At 40.6% G+C, this 17,487-nt stretch overlaps 1 protein-coding gene across 1 annotated transcript in view; it reads right to left on the bottom strand.

Moving 5' to 3' along the window:
* ZBTB46 (zinc finger and BTB domain containing 46) overlaps window positions 1-12,034 on the bottom strand; it is a gene marked incomplete in the record, with an annotated part of 462,779 nt that extends 450,745 nt beyond the window's left edge. The window contains 1 exon segment of the mRNA XM_044089877.1: window positions 11,686-12,034.
* Window positions 12,035-17,487: the final 5,453 nt, after the last annotated feature.

The raw sequence follows: 17,487 nt of genomic DNA, 5'->3' as shown, positions 1-17,487 counted from the left end.
CAAACACTGCCCTACAGCTCTCAGCTAATGAGATCTCAAACAGAAGTCTAAGTAAGAATCAGCATCTTCCCCAAAGTACAACGAATACACACAAGCTGAAATTTTCTGCCAGCAGGCCTGTTTTTTACATCCACTTCTAAGAAGTCTGCATCTGGTATAAGACCACTTCCCTTCAACTCCACGCTCTCAACAGCTTTACACCACTTTTGTAGTTCAATACAAAATGTGAATCCCATCAATCTTTAATGCTAACAGGTGTGGAAAAAACAGGCAGATAAGACATGGAAAAAAAAAAAAAAAAAAAAAGTTACCAACAAGTTATAAAGTATTACTGGACGGGGTTCCTATCGCGTGATCAAAAATTGTAAATGGCGAACGCATATTGAGCGAACCCGACTGGTCGAAACATTGCAGTGCGATCTTGGAGTAGGAATACTTAAGTAGTGGGGGTGTGGGTGGCGCAGAGGGGCTTGCCCTCCTGCCTACAGCATTTAGGTAAGTATAGTTTTTTTTTTAATTATATTTTCAAAATTTCAAACATCGCTCATATGGTGTTCCATGTTTGAACCTTTCGAAAATATAATATAGACCCACTGCACATAATGTATATAATGAAATATTAGGCAGGGAACAAAAAGATGAATTAGTAAAACTTAAAAACAACCAGTATATCATATCAAACATTAAGGACCCTCCAGAGGATTGAGGCCGAAAGACTGCAAAGCTCAAAAGGGATGAAACTAAAGAACAATCCACAAAAGGTACAAGTGGCAAACTACACCAGTCAAAATACAAAAAGATTAACAAACGAAAAAAAAAAAAAAAAAAGAAAAAGAAAATAACATTAATACACTTGGTATTTGTCAGTCAATATTAGCAGTATAGAAAGTGAATGGGAGGACACATTTTAAATGTATTAAAATAGATTAGCACATGTAAAATTTGTATATGGACAGATGTAGACCACCAGCATGGGTCTATATTGAGCGTATGTACATTGATGTATATAAACATCGAAACCCAGAACGAGTTCAGTCATCGCATTACGCCACACAGTTAAGTAAAAAAAACAACACTAAATTAAACAAGCTTTTGCAGGGGTGCAAGCCCCCACGCCTTCCTAACTAAATATACCAAATCTGAGACCGCACTACAGTGGAAAAAAGGATATTTCCTTATCTCACCATTGCACTGTTGACCAGGAAACATGTTTGTTTTAGTGTTTCGCTGTTTATGTACATCGACCTTTACTTGTCGATGCACATATACTCAACCTTTAGTCCTTTCTGGCTTTTAATACAGACCCCACTGGCATATTGCAAATGGATAGATGTAGACCATTGGCATATTAACCACTACAATTCCCTTCTATTCAAGGGGCAAAAGGAGCTGATCACCAACCTTTTATCCAGGTTGATTTTAAACAGAGCAAAAGAGGTACTGAGCCTACTCCATAGCCAAGGTGGATTTTGGAGAGGTTTCTAGTGGTTCTGTTAACCATAAGAGAAAGGAACAAAGGTATGTTAGTAAAACGGCATTACTAAATAACAGCTGAAAAAAGTACAGATCAGACCATGGTGACGGATTTGTTTTAAAAGATTCAGCGAGGTACAAGAAAGAAAATACTGTACATCTGAATAAATACAAAAAGCTGATAGCAAACAAAAACAAACCCCTTATTACAGGAATTATTTCTGTGGAGAACACACACATTACATACAAACATGAATCCATAAACACATACGCAAATAAAGAAATGGAAAAAATTATAATTTATTTATTGCATTTGTTAAGCGGGAAAGTCCACTGGGCCAGAAATGAGCCCATTTTCAGTGGAGGCCCAGGGAGAAAAGCTTCACAAAGCTACATACAAAGCTCCACAATATACATACAGAGAGAATAAAACAAACGTCATACATTGCATGAGACTGGTAAATAGAAGCCATGGCGCAAGAAAAATACAATCATTTATGTATAAAAATCGAGAAGCACAAATTACATTGCAGGGATTTGTGTAACAGAAGCAACAGTGTTTGGAAAAGAAAAAAATACAATCATTGACATGTAGAAGTACTGACAGACATTTCAGAGATGTTTACGAATGCTATTCAAAGTGGTATACAGGCTGTTTTCAGGCACACAAGAAAGTAGTATAGCTACAGGTTTGTAGCTGTGAAGAGATTAAGCACAGAGCGAGTCTAGAAAGATTACACACACACACACACACACACACACACACACACATATATATTACAGAAATGTAGCTGTGAGGAGATTGAGCACAAAGAAGTTTGGAGATAGGATAAAAGTGAGGAAAGTGCAAGGGAAGCAATTAAGTAGGCAAGAGAGGAGATGTTACAGTTAGAGGTACAGCATTGGGAGAAGTCAGAAGATGTGGTTGTGTGAAAGGGAACAGGAGCAAATCCATTTAGAGGAGAGGCAGTTTGAAGGAGGCTTTAAAGGAGGATAGGTTGCTGATTGCTCCGAGTGAAAGGGGAGATTTTTCCATGCCTTAGATACATGGTAGGAATACATTTGGTTAGCAGACAGCTTGGGTCTCTCTACGGATAGTAACGTTTTGTTTTTGAACCCAAGGGGCAGATTTGGATGACACATGGATAGAATGGAAGAGAGTGAAGGGCAAATTTCAGGGTGGTGGATGAACTTGTGGGCTGTAGTTAATTTTAAGAATGTGAGAGAGTGTTGGGATTCTAGCCAATTAAGTTGGTGCAGAGAGGAACAATGATGGGTAAGATATTTGGCATTTGTGGCAAATTTGGCTATTTTGTTATAGCAAGATTCTAGTTTGGTTTGCAAGGAGGACTGTAGTTTTGTGAGGATAGGAGCGCCATATAAAAAGTGTTGGAAGGAGGAAGGATGTGGCCAGAGCCTTTTTAGTGGAGAGACTGAGAAAGTAGTTGCCCCTATACAGGGCACCTAGTTTTTGAAGTTTTTTTATGTTACTATATATGTGCAGGTCAAATGTTAAGTTCTCATCAATGATGACAGCTAGTAATTTGGTGCTGGGGACAACTTCAATGATGGTGTTATTTTGGGAGTGAATGGAGAATAGTGACATGTCTAGAGAACATAATGCAAACATGAATTCATAAACACACAAATACAAAAGAAATGAAAAAATAAATAAATAAAAGTTATGGAAGTAACGAACTTACTGCTATACTTACTACAAAACCTAAATAGAAGGCATAAAGTGATGACAAGGCAAGTGGAAGCACGATTCATTACAGTAACAGCCTACTACGGTAAACCTAGGTGTGACCAGATTTCCTGGACAAGACACTCTACATGTAAAATGCACAGAATACGGAAATGTCCCTACTAACAAAATTAAACTAAGAACATTAAGTACAAGTAGCATTCGACTTAAAAAGTTACTAAAAGACACTGAAACAAATGAGCAAAAAGATGTTTGGTAGAGGTTGCGCATTTGGCACAGGGCTTCATGCTAAAAAATGATTTCTTAAAAACACACGAGTGCTACAATCTACATTTTTGTTCAAGGAATTAAATAAGAGCATGGCCTACAATTACACTAGCTTATGACATAACTTAAAAATAACCAGGTAAAGGTATGGCAATACAAGTCTGTTTACAGCACTCTTAACTGTGCAACTAAGCTTGAGCTATTGGAATTAAAACTACACTGATAGCGGTTTTGGGCCATATTGCTTAAGTGCAGGGAGGGGGGTATTCTTGAAGTGCTACTCTACTCCTATCCATACCCAGTACTCTGATGGCAGCTATGAAACAAGCAAAAACAGATGGGGTAAAGGGAGCTGTACTTCAGAAAAGTCATAGTTTATGATTAAAAAGGATGGATAAGGAAAAACAACAATGCAAGTATCACTAAAAAGTTTGCAAGCTGAAGTATGGGTGTGTAAACATTATGGTGTAAAGGAAAGACATTTGGAGTATCAAAATTTCATTAGAAATCAGTTGGCTGTATGAAACTTTATGGATAATAGAGGGGGAGGTGGCTTTTAAATGAGGGGCAGTTACAGTTTCTCACCTCTGGGCATAGCCGGCCTTAGGCATAGGCCAACTAGGCGGCTGCCTAGGGCGCCGCTCTAGCAGGGGTGCTTTTCTAGTATTTATTTGGTGTGGTTAGACCAGGATGGGGGCACCAGGTGATGGTGGTGGGGCGCAGTGGAACCCTTTTGCCTAGGCACTAGTTGACCTAAGGCCGCTCCTGCCTCTGGGTAACAGCAAGTTCTGAGATTCAACTCTTACGTGAACTCAAAACACATACAAATACCATCTAGTCTTACAAGGTGGAACTTCAGCAATATGCCATTGGAAAAAAAGATCATTCCTTGTTTAAGATTTTATGGACTCTGCATCTTCCAAATTCACAGCCATGCATACCCGATACCATCTCACATAGCCATAGACCAAAGTTTTCCACAGAGTTTCTAACTGTAATGTGACCTGTGAAAGCACAACTAGAAAATATTTTACCTATAAATTCTGAAGAAATGCACGCACAAAATCTGGTAAGTCTGCTATGTACCATACATGTACTAGAAGTGCGTTAGCGCTGTACTGCAAATAGTTACTAGTCTGTAATCATATGATAGTGTATTGTAACTGAGCTAGTCTCACCCGGCCTCCGCTGAAAATGGAAGTGTGTCCAGATGGACTTTCAAGGTCAACAAATGTAAAATAAATAAAAAATCTCCCAAAGTAAGACAACCATTAGCACCTAGAAAGTTCACACAATTTGTTGTACCACTGAACAGTTCTTAACTTGAGACTGTGGAAACTCTTGTAACGCATTGAGAGACACAGCCACTTAAGGATTACCAATAACTTAATACAAAGGAAAATCACAAGTTTAAAAGGCTTGACGGTTGACTAATCTTAAATTCACTAATAAATGATCAGCAGACCAGAACAGATTTTTTTTGTTAAATAAAATGAGCAGCACACTGAAGTAGAAGTTAGGCTGCTTCCTCAACTGGTACTCTAGCTCTGACCTCAGCAGGGGTGCCTGTCATTCTCGGTCAAGTATACTCTGTCTGCAAGCTTCTGCCAAGTAAGTCAATTTCCACCCACACTACAAAGAGATATGCCATAGGTGAACTAGCAATCACACGAACTGCCTGCAGCACTGAACAGTGCCGTAATCAGCAACAGATATGTGCCCAACCCAAGACAACTTTCGCTGCTTTGAGCATTAGGACAGGCTAATGCTCTTCAACAACCACGAATTAGATGAAGCACATAATTGAAGAAATTCTATTTCATCTTTAAAAACCACATCAGAAAACAGTCTTAGAAAGGGCAAACTGCAGACACATCAGCTTTCTGATCACGACTTCTTGCTATGTACCACAGACATACTTACATGCATTCCTCCCAACCCCCCCCTTAAATGCAATCAATAAAATTAGCCAACAGAACAAACACAGGATCCCCTGACAAACCCATCCAGTCCTGACAAAACAGTGATACTAGAATAACAATTCCAGAATGAAATGCCAATCAAGTCAGTTGGAGAGTGCAACTTTCCCTGGACAAGTGATGTCCACAAACATAACTTGAACTTCACCCATATCTTCTGCAAGCAAAGGTTTACACCCTGCAAACCAATCAAAATGTTCAACTTTGCATAAACGAAACAAGCTGCTGCTAAGCACTCACGGATACCGATATGCATTACCATTCTGTTACTTTAAAATTAAAAAAAAAAAAAAAAAAATGTATCTAATTTTGCTTGCACCAGAAAGTATCTTTTGCCTGGTTTAGGTAAAAAAAAGGGTACTTGCATATTATCGCAACCACATTTTTGCGGTTGCGGAAATAGATTACTTCAGGTGAAAGGAGGACATGCAACAATGTAAAGTGTTAATGGCATTCCTTTTTGCAGACAAAAAGGGTTTATTACCTTCAGGAAGTTCAGTAATTAAAACATCCTCTTCCCGAGTTGTGTCGCTTTAATTGTCATGACTGGTATCATGCGCACAGACTTCTGCAGGTTGTAAAAAGGGTGTAAGAGCAAGTTTAAGAACGTGTCCGTTTTTTGTGGGGGTCAGATTTAATAAATGGGATTTACTATTAAAGAAATGCAGAGCACAAGGGATGACAGACTTCATGAAAAGTAACTGTTCCGACTCATCGCGTAGTGCTGTCAGTAAATAATGGCAAGCATTTCTTTTCAGACTTGGCTCCTTCATAGACAGCACCCCAAGAAAGTGTGTGCGGCTCTTACTTTGCCACTGCGTGCTTCCTTGCCTGTTCTCTATTAATGTTGGTATGTTGAATTAGGCTCCTGTCATCTGACTTGTGGTCAGCCTTGCTTGAGGTAAACAGTAAAGGTCAAAGGAGAAAAAAAAAAAAAAAAAAAACACCAGGAAGAATGTTGGCAGCTTTGGAAGTTGCTCGCGATAACAGCAGGTAATGGCAGCACTGCTACATCACATATGATGACATTGTGTAACTGGCGATAATACCCGTGTATGTGTACAGCTTACTGTGCTCCTCATAGTTAAGCAATGTAATGTGACAGTAGAAAACACTTTGAGGATCTTTTCTGAGTCTTAAATGCCATTGTTTCACTTGTATGTGAATTCCGTGACCATAAAAATGTGGTTGCGATAATACGCAAGTACCCAAGTATGTGCCTACAGACCTCTCAATTTAAGTAGTTAAACAAGTAAGACTGCAAGTAAGGTAAGGGCAACAATGGTAATCCAAAGCAAAAAAAAAACAAAAACAAAACAACGATTCATTCATTTGTGATTCCAAATGTAGTGCAGATTTGATTTTGCTCTGAAAATCTATATTTAGAAGCGGGCTGTGGTTGCCAGAGGACCACTAGAATATAAATTATTGGGGAGAAATGGATAATGAAAGGACACTCGCCATTGTAAGTAAAAGCTAATGACCTTAATACACAGTTCCAGCAAAAAAAAAAGACACAGATACTGCTACAAAGACATCAGCACCAAAAATACACACAAGAGAATGCCAATCTCTACTCTAAATGAAACTATACAAGGTAGCCATCACAAATGAGAAAAGTGGCACTTGGAATAACTAAAAATCAAAGGAAAACAGGGTAACTACTTTTTCCATCATAAGATGTCACTAGCACACATCTAGGAGACAAATACAAAGCTCATCTCATCGGGGGAGGGGGGGGTTATGTTAGTTATGACGTTTCTAGAGATTATGTTGAGGGGGGTATGTTAGTTTGGGCAGGTCTGCCTCAGTCTGTTGAAACAAGGGGGCCAGACCAAAAGTGAATTTCTAAATTTCAAAATCACTGGTCAAGGTTACGCTTAAACAGGTTTAGGGGTGTACTTTGTTTCACATGGATGTGTAGCCTGCTCCAGGGCATGAGACCTTCTGAGACACCTGCCTCGCCAACATGTCTTAAGCCACAAGCAAGATTTAAATCCTTGAATCTAGTTGTTCCGATGCTGTTTTGTAATGTGCAAAAGGTCCACCAGAGCAGGATCTGCAAAAACAAAGAGTATAGAGATATAGCTATAAAGTGATGTACATAGGACAATTCATTTATACCCTGAATTCTCTTCAACTTTTACACATGTCTGGTCAGATACATGCTGGAGGTGTCACTATACTCAACGACAGGTCTGTCAAGGGCCTAATAAAGTGGCACAACGACTTCCTTGGACCTGGATGCCATTACTTACAAGTTGGGCGACATAGAATGACTTTCTTACTACCTTGGCCACATATGCCCCCAGCTCGCTGACTACCGGCTCAACTCTTTTAGGAGATGTCTTTTTAATGGAGTAATTAGTTTGGGTGATAATTTTCCCCAAAGGCACTATAATGCATTTTTGGCACAGAGTTTTATTCCAGACTTTGGCACCAGCTGTGTTAACTCTCCTGTAAAATGTGTGTGTAATATGGGAAGCTTACGTGTGGACATATTTAATCTGTGAGACTATCTTGACCATACCGCTCAACTGTCCCCGATTTCCAGGGACATCCCTGATTTTGACTCAAATTCTAACTCTGTCCCACTTAATCCCCTCCTAAAACTAGTGACATTTGGAGGAAAGGCAGTGAATTACAAGTAATGAATAACAAGAGTTATAAACTTCATTTACCTCAGAAAATGTGTATCAATTCATATGCTCGGTCAATGTGTCAAGTTAATAGCATTAATATTTTAAACTGTGTCCCTGATGTTGTCATGACTTGTCCCGGATTCAGTTATTTGTCCCCAATCGAGAGGTCTGATCTTGACCACATAACTGGCCTTGTTGTACTTTTCCTGTGGACCTCTTAGTAACCTTAAATAATGTAGACTTTATTTAGCAACAGGAGTACCAACTGCTACAAAACTTCACTAATGAAAAATGAGTTTCCTATATGTTCAATGCCTTTCACACCCTCCTAAGCACTACAGAAATTATTTTATGAAAAAAGATTTAAAGATTCAGCACCTTACATCATCCAGATGACAATACTATCCATTTAAACCCACTCCAAACAACCACAATAAATGTCACCGTACAGGTGTTTAAATGGATACACTAGCAAAGAAAACACAATTCTTGATCCAATGAGAACATAGATGTGTATTTAAACAAACTGTTGCCATCTCCCTGCACAGAAACCACATCATACAATAAATAAATAAAAACAAAAAAAAAAATCTTGTTTCACTTATTACATTTAATACGAAAAAATAACTGGCAAAGTTTATCAAGACTGTACTCAATGTGTAAGTTTCAGTTTATGAAATGTAATGACCTTAAACTAATTAAAAATGTTTACATAAACATTTCATAAACCTCATTTCCGTTTTCTATATTGTACTCTACATATCTTCTCAAGATGTACTAGTAATAGCCCTTACCAGAGTATAAACCAGGTAAACAACATACTACATGTTCTCACATAATGTAAAAGTGGGGGGGGGGGGAATCACTGCTGAACACACCAAGCAGGTGCGGAGAGCTGCACAACCTCTACATACTGACTTGGTTTACACGATACTTATGTTTTCTATATTCATTTATGAAATTTCATTATGAAAATGTAATACTTTAAACTATAAAATTAAGTGGCTTCTATTGTATATTTCTGGGACAACCTGTTTAATACAGTGGACCATTTTAAATACACAGAATGAAGTGGCCAGCAACTAGGCAATCAGAAGGGAAAAAAACGCTCTAAAGTCAAAAGAAATTATTACTTAACTGACTTGAACTGTCAAAATTTTAACCAAATTCAACAGGACATACACATGTGTAACATTATGATTTCATTTGGATTTCATTTGACAGATGTTAACTAAAACACAGAGACAATGCATTCAATTATAGGCCTCCTGTCCCAGAAACACGGATCCAGGAAGACAAGATGATCCACTTTCCTTTTTATTATTAAGGCACACTAATATGTAAAAGCTTTACAAAACTGTGATTTGCCATATGTTCATTTTTGAAAACATTGGCTTAAATACCAAATAAACAAAATCACCTTACTAGTATAAAGAAAAATCAATCCAAAGTTTTTTTTGTCCCTCAATTTATTCTTTACAATTTTTTTTTCAAATTAAGCAAACTACTCTGTCATAAATAGAAGCTTAAGGAATTCAAAGATGGCTAATAAACTCGATGATGCAGCCACCCCAACTTCAAATGCTTAGTGAACTACCTAAAACTACTTGCTTTAACTGTTCTCATGATCACTAACTTTTGTACCAGATTAGAGTTCTCCAACGCTGACTGTACAGTACTCAATTTGACACTTTGCAATATCCATTATTAAAACAAAACGCTAACCCCTTCCACTCCAAGTGGGAAAAGAATATGAACTACACACAACACTATTCGCAATGCATTTTAATTAACTCGTCTACAGATAACCATAACTGCAGCTCAGGTTTAAATCAGACTAGTCTCTCAAAAAGCAACATTTGCTGATCTGGAAATGGTCTTGAGATCACCAGATTGAACCAAGCAAGCTGAATCAGTGCTCCACTGAACATTTCTGTACAGTGGTTAAAATCAAACATGCAGTCGTGTTTATGCTTAGGGAAGTGAGGGCATATCTTAACAGCAACACAAAGCTGCATCACAAATTAAAGGCAAACCGCAAATCCTATTAAATAAGGAAGTCTCACCAATACGGGAGACAAGCAGGTACTGATCTACAATACTTCAGGACTGAATAAAAGAATTCTCGACACAAAACTTGGATTAAAAAAAAAATACAAAACAAATTTGGTACTTCAAATTTTCTTAACCTAGGCAAGCGTCAAATAGTTCATTACAAACATGAAAATCCAAATAGAAGCTGACAGTGTGCACTGTAAGGGCACTGACATCCGCACGTTATAACAAATGCCCCCACCCCCTACTTCTTGACACCCAAACAATACCACCACAGCACGACACTAAATACACAAATGACAGGTAAAGTACGTCCACAGATACTATGAAGTTATGGCTGACAAATAAAAAAAAGAAGTCAGACCAAGACCAACGATACAGTAATGCTACGTAATCAAACAATCCACGATCTAACTTTAATCCTTTTTCAGCGGTAATAGCCGGGTTAAACATTCAAATAAAAAATAGTCACCTCAACTTTTTTATTTTAAATTAAACCTAAACTATTTCCTAAGCAACCAAATAAAAAAAAACAATACACCTGTATCACAACAGTAGAGACACATTAGCATAACATTAGAAGTTTTATTGCACACAAGAATTTTCTTCCTTCTCGAGGGCTGCAAGCACAACAGCAACGATCAAACTAAACCTCTTGATGCAACCACGGGAAGAGTTACAACCGACTTGGGCCTGAAATGGTTGTAAGGAAACAGAGACTACCATTAGAAGGCGTCACAACCAAAGCTCTACAGGAAGTAAAACTGGACACACTCCTCTATCCGTTCTTTCCTTCTTGTCTGTCCCAAACATAGCAAGGTAGGTGACCCCAAAGCCCTCCCACACCTGTCCAGGAAAGATAGCTCCTGTTGTGGACCGATAGCAATAACAATCGCGAAACGCCGGCCATGATTGGGGCTTTGTTACTGCAGCTGTTAGCAGGGTCACTTCCCCCATTTCCAGCCAATAATTAAAATGGAGGCAGTCGCGCATACAACAGCAGAAAAAGTGATATACAGTATCATCTTTCAAAATATTAAAGATGGCTTCAAACTTGAAGGTTTGCAACCCCCCTCTCCCTTCAAAGGAAGCCGATATCCCTAATCCAATACGTGACCACACCACACTAAAGCACTACCTGCCATTGCAGGGGACAGCCCCATCTCCCCCACACCACCCCCATCACCACTGACGCAGTAGAAATTAGGTCCCGGAACATTATAGGGTGCGGTGCTCGACGGTTCACAGCAACTGCTTTACTAAGCCGGGGGGGGTAAACCCGGGGGATCTTAACTCAACTGTCTGCCCCACCCAAAACACAGAGAACTGGTAGCACCCTCAACACGTTACCAAAATACCAAGCTCGTTATCTACACAGTTAAAATGTACGAAAGTTTAAAATAACTGACCATTCAAAATACACAAAACGAAAACCTTATGAAATGCAGTCTCATTCTATTCCCCACAATGACAGCTCCCCCTTGTGCTGTCAGCGATCGTGGACCGCCCCCGCTTAAGATGTGGCGGTAGATCAGTTGGTCAAGACCGTAGTACCCCTTACCTGTATTCTTCCCCCATGAAGTAGGGACTGTGCCGCCACTAATATCCGATGCCGTCCAGCGGCGTAAAAATGACAGATGGGAGATGAAAGCGACGGTCAGTCGTAACAACGGACGAGGCCCCGAGATGGACAGCGGAGGCAGTATCGTTCTCTAGCTCACTTGTACCCCCCCAAACACAGCACCCCAGTTCCTCCTTAATACTACCGTTAGCAGCAGTTTCACGTTGTTACTAAACTCCCAATTTTGATCGCTTTCCCTTCTGCTTACGGTAGCTTGCAATGTCCGTTCCTCTCTCGATGTCAGAATTGGACTAACAGTGAACTGGTGGAACCTGCCTCACACACTCCCCTCCCCCTTCTCAACCCCCCTCCCCCCGCTCTATCTCTCCCAAACCCCAACCAACCACCGACCAACCAAACTTACACGGGCGGGGGAGCAACATGCATATACACTCTCACCGGAAGTAAAGGCAATTCCCTCCCCCCCCCCACCTCTCCAAGGAGTAGCCAGAGCAACACAAAAGGAGGTCGCGCGTGCATGTTATACACTAGGAACACAAGTCTGAGTTCAGTGCTTGTGCGCGTTCAGAACTCAACCCACCTGGGAGCTCCGCCCATGTGTGCCATCAGTAGTCGGATTATTCATATTGGTAGTACTGGAGGTTGATGTTAATGTCTTGCAAAGCAGATGACGTTTGTTTATGTATTTGAGCTGTTTACGTTGGACGGTACTTTTAAGTTTATCATCAAAAATTTTAACCTTTTTTTCTAATTATAAAATTTGTAGATATGACTTTTATGGCCGTGGATTTTTAGGATTCCTTAGAAGTTTTGTAAAGTGAAAATAATTGTTGTAAACTTGACACATTCCCTTTTATATTTTTTCTGAGCCACTTGGAAATGTCTTTGTTTTTTGTCTTTTTTAGGTAGTTGTTATTGGTAATACAGCATTACCAGAGAAAAGTTCCAAAATGCAATTACAGCTATGTGGATTCCAGTTTTTCAGAAATCCTAAATGGGACAGTTTATATTGATCTCACCTCATCCTTAGTGGCCCAAGGTTTGTGATACCAGATCTTTGTGATATTTTGACATCGCTAGTTTGTCAATGTCCTTACTTGCTAGTGAACTCTGTTTAGTTTCCAACACGTTTTTCTACCTCCAACAAATTACGAGTTGGTCTTCGTGTTTACCAACCAGTTCATAATATATGGGCCCGTGTGTTGTTAGATGTTCAGTTAGTGTATGTATCCTAACTCTCAACCCTGCCTCGCGAACATTTGAAACCAGTGTTGGTCTTTTTTAGAAATCCTAGCAGGGGGTCAGAACGAATAGCAGAAGTCTTTAGCAATAGGCTGTATGTACTTCGTAACATATATTCTTTGTGTATGCCTTAATTATTTAATAAAGTATGTACCTGTAAACATCTCTGACTTTTTAAGGGGAGCAAAACTAAATCCAAGGGGCAAAAATTTAGCACTGGTCCAAAATCGTAGTAGCTGAAAGGTGTGACTGTACCTTGAGTCTTAAAATTACATGTTCCATATTGAAGCAGTCTGTCACACGTGATGTTCCCCTGAGTTCCATTTTCCAGTTCATACTCTCTGTTTGTTCATGATCTCAGTCCTTTTTTGCATAACAGATCTTTCCATCCCTCTCCTCAGTTGAGGGACTTGGCATGAATGTTAAGGTGGTTACCATACAGCCAAAATGACAGGGTTTGATTCTAACTTAAGAAAACTTAACTAAGCTTAAAATGACTTACAAAGCATCTAGTGTAGTACTTGTCTGTAATCCCCATTTTGCATTTCTGCCTCTTTCTGACCTTCCCATTTTCTCTGTCACCTTGAAATACTCTCCACCACTCTCTTAAGGCAAAATAACATACCCAACACACTAGTAATAGGCAACTCTATAGTCAGGCACACTGATGTCCCACTAACTAGGCTGGACATGGAGCTGCCTGTCGGGCGCAGGATCCACCACATAACACGAGCCCTCAGGTCGCTCCAGAACAAGTATAAATACGACTCTGTCATTGTCCATGTTGGTGTGAATGAGCTGAAATGTACCTCACTGGACTACATGAAAAGAGACATGGAAGAGCTCTCTGATCACGTAGCCCAGGCCGGTATGACCCTGACCCTAAGTAGCATCCTGCCCTCACCAAGAATGATGCCACAGTATAAAGAAAAAATATCAATTTCAACAATTGGCTAAGTTTCTGGTGTCATTCAAAGGAGATCCAGTATCTGTCCGCCTGGGATGACATGCTAGGCAAGCCACGTTGCTTCTCAAGAGATGGCTTGCAGATATCACCCTTAGGCTTTCGAATACTGGCCAAGGCTTTCGAATACTGGCCAAGACTTTTGCCGCCCCCATAGTGCCTTTGTTAGGCAAGGCTCAAAAGACAAACCCACCACCGTAAATAGCACAAGTAACCAAAAGCTGAGGGTAATGCTACTCAACGCCAGAAGTCTAAACCTCAAAATGCATGCACTCGAGGCACTCCTCAGTATGGAGAACATTGATATCTGTGTAGTAACAGAAGCCTGGTTTAAGGCTGCAGAGAGCACCCCAGCACTACCACGCTATAACTCATACCATACTTTTTGGCCACAGAACCCGGACCGAAACACAAAAGGCGGGGGTGTATCCATATTCATTAAGGATATCTACAACTCCAAGTTAGTGGCGCAGCATGATGCCTCCGAGATCATCCATGTGCAACTAACAGGCAAAACTGCAATTCAAATTGTAGCTTGCTACAGATCACCCACCATGACCTAGGACCCCCATTCCACATTTCTGGAGACACTGGAAAATATGAAGGTCCTACCAAACACCCTAATATTGAGTGGTTTCAATTACCCAAACATTAACTGGGAGAACTACTCAAGTACTAACTCCCTTGCCCAACGCTTCCTAGAATTTATAAACTCGAACGCCCTGGATAAACTGGCCAACACCCCCACCAGAGGTGACAACATATTGGACCTGGTCATCACCAACATGGGTGACCGGTGTTCCACACCAGAGGTTAACCCCTCACTGGTTAGATCAGACCATAGACTAATCACTCTGGATATCCACATTCCGCCCCCACCCCCAATCAAGGAAACCTCCGTGATAAAGTTTTCAAAAGCAAACTTCATGTTACTCAAGACCGAGGTGGAAAGGTTCACAGCCCCCATGCTAAAGGACAACGCTGTCCAAGTTGCTAAATCCCTTACAAAGGCACTCTATGAGCACCTGCAAGAATGCATGGATCGTGCTATCCCAAGTAAAACCAAGACTCACTTCTTCAAAAAAAGGAAACCAATCTGGTGGACCCCTGCCATAAACAAGCTATACAATAAAAGGAGGAAACTAGTACAGAAAAGAGTAAAATCCCAAGAAGGAAAGGCATCCCTGATCAGTATCAGCAAGAAACTACGATTTCTCATAAAATTGTCCAAGGCTAGCTTCGAAAGAAAAATTGCCAAGGACTCGAAAGATAACTACAAAGTGTTCTTCAGCTATGTCAAGAACCTAAGTGAAAACACTCAGATCTGCTCTGAGTTAGTGCAGAATGGCACAAAATACACTAAACCAACTGATATTGCCAACATTCTGGCAGACAGGTTTAGTGCAACCTTCACCCCCTAAAGGGCCCATAACCATGCCAGAAGAATATAGAGCCACAGCAATCACTGACACACAGGTTAAAACAGCACTATCCCAAGCCAAAAACACAGCTTCAGTGGGACTGGATGGTGTCCCAGGCTGTGTTTTACACGAGCTCCAAAATTAACTAACCCCTCACCTAAACACACTGTTCAAACTCAGCCTCTCTACAGGCTACGTACCCATAGAGTGGCGTGCAGCAACAGTTATCCTGCTCCACAAAGGTGGAGCCACAACGGACCCCGGGAACTATCGCCCTATAAGCCTGACTAGCCTGGTCTGCAAGGCTATGGAGTGCATCATCATGGAACTCATTAACAGAGACATTGGGAACCTCCAAACATTGGACTCTACCCAGTTTGGCTTTGTTAAGGGCAGATCATGCCTCCTAAACCTGGTGGACTTCTTTGAGACAGTTACCAAGGCTTTAGACGAGGAAAAGGAGATCCACACAGCCTACTTAGATCTCGCAAAGGCTTTCGACACCATTCCCCATTCCGGTATTATAGACAAGCTCACCAGCCTGAACATAAACCCCTACGTCACGAGATGGGTTGCCAATTGGCTCATGGATAGAACCCACACTGTGAGAGTTGCAGGCTCTAGGTCCGACTTTAAACCGGTTACAAGTGGTGTCCCCCAGGGCTCAGTCCTGGGATCCCTCCTGTTCAGTATATACTTCTCAGAGGTACAGGCAAGGACAGGATGACTATGGCTGACAAAGTTCGCAGACGATTGCAAACTGGGGGCTATAATTGACTCTCTGCCTGATACAGACATCCTTTAGAAGGGTCTCACTGAGATGGATACCTGAAGTCAAAATCATGGCCTCAAGCTAAATGCCATAAAGTGCATAGTCATCCCCTCTGGAAAAAACAAAGTACACGCGAACTGCCACATAGGTGGTAGTCCCCTAAATACAGAAAATGTAATAAGGGATCTGGGGACTCAAGTAAATGGTAATCTCTCCTTTGATAATCATATTGCCAAGGTGGTTAGAAAATCCTTCTATGTGGCCCACCTAATCACAAAAGGGTTTGCATCAAGAACAGAAGAGGCTATTGTGCCCCACTACTCATCACTCATCAGACCCATCATAGAGTACAATGCCCCATTTGGGATGTACCCTACAAGACACCTGCAACAGCTGGAAAGACCACAGAAGTACCTCACCAAGAGGATTACTGGCCTGCAACAGATGCTCTATGCAGCCCGACTGAAGAAACTCCACCTGTACTTGGTTGCATACCGCTTACTCAGAGGTGATCTCTGCCTGACATACAAGGCCATGTCCAACCCAGAATTAATGGACATGCTCCACCTAAAAAAAAACAAAGCCCTGAGAGCCACACGCTCTAGGGATCTAAACCTCACCACAATGACAAATAGGATGTGCTGGATGGAAAGATTCCTGTCCCAGAGACTCCCCATGCTTTGGAACAGGGTTCCAATCTACATTAGGCAGAACCCCTCACTAACACTCTTCAAGGGAAACTTTGATGAGTGGTTGGGAAACAGAAAATTTACCCCAGGGAATCACTGCAGTGGCTCTGCTGGACAAAGGCACAGGGAACAAATGGCTCTGCTGGACAGAGGCATGGAAGTAATCTAAGGGGGCGGCAAAAGCCAACACATTTTGGCTAGGCTTATAGATGCCCTCGGGCAGATAGCCTATTACTTACCTATGAACCTACAACTAGATTCTATGCCAGTATTTAGCGTGGTATTCCTACACCCACTATCCTTAATTCAGCAGCTATAAAATGCTTCTCTCCCTCTTCTAACTTTGACTATTATCTGCCTATCAACTAATGTTTCACACTTCTGATGTATTTATTCCTAACATCCATACTGTAGCCCTCCTTGTCTGTGCCTTATAAGTCATATGTAATGTCTGCTTGTCACATATGTTGCACATGAGTTATTTGCAGGTTAAATGTTTTATACTTGGAATTTAGTATTGTGTGTAATGTCATCTCAGAAGAAATACCTGTTTTATTTTTGTATAGTATCCTATACAATATACACAATATTTGTATCTAGAGATCTTAAGAACTATCGATATAATGTATCTTTGTAAAAAAATTTGTTTTGTCATTTAAATGTATCTTCTGAAGTTTTTTCCCTGGGCCTCTA

The sequence above is a fragment of the Protopterus annectens genome, chromosome 12.part0 (genome assembly GCF_019279795.1).
Source record: "Protopterus annectens isolate FY-2018-M chromosome 12.part0, PAN1.0, whole genome shotgun sequence".
Lineage (NCBI taxonomy): Eukaryota > Metazoa > Chordata > Ceratodontiformes > Protopteridae > Protopterus > Protopterus annectens.
Note: the sequence above shows the minus strand (reverse complement) of the source record. Positions and strands in the feature narration are given on the sequence as shown.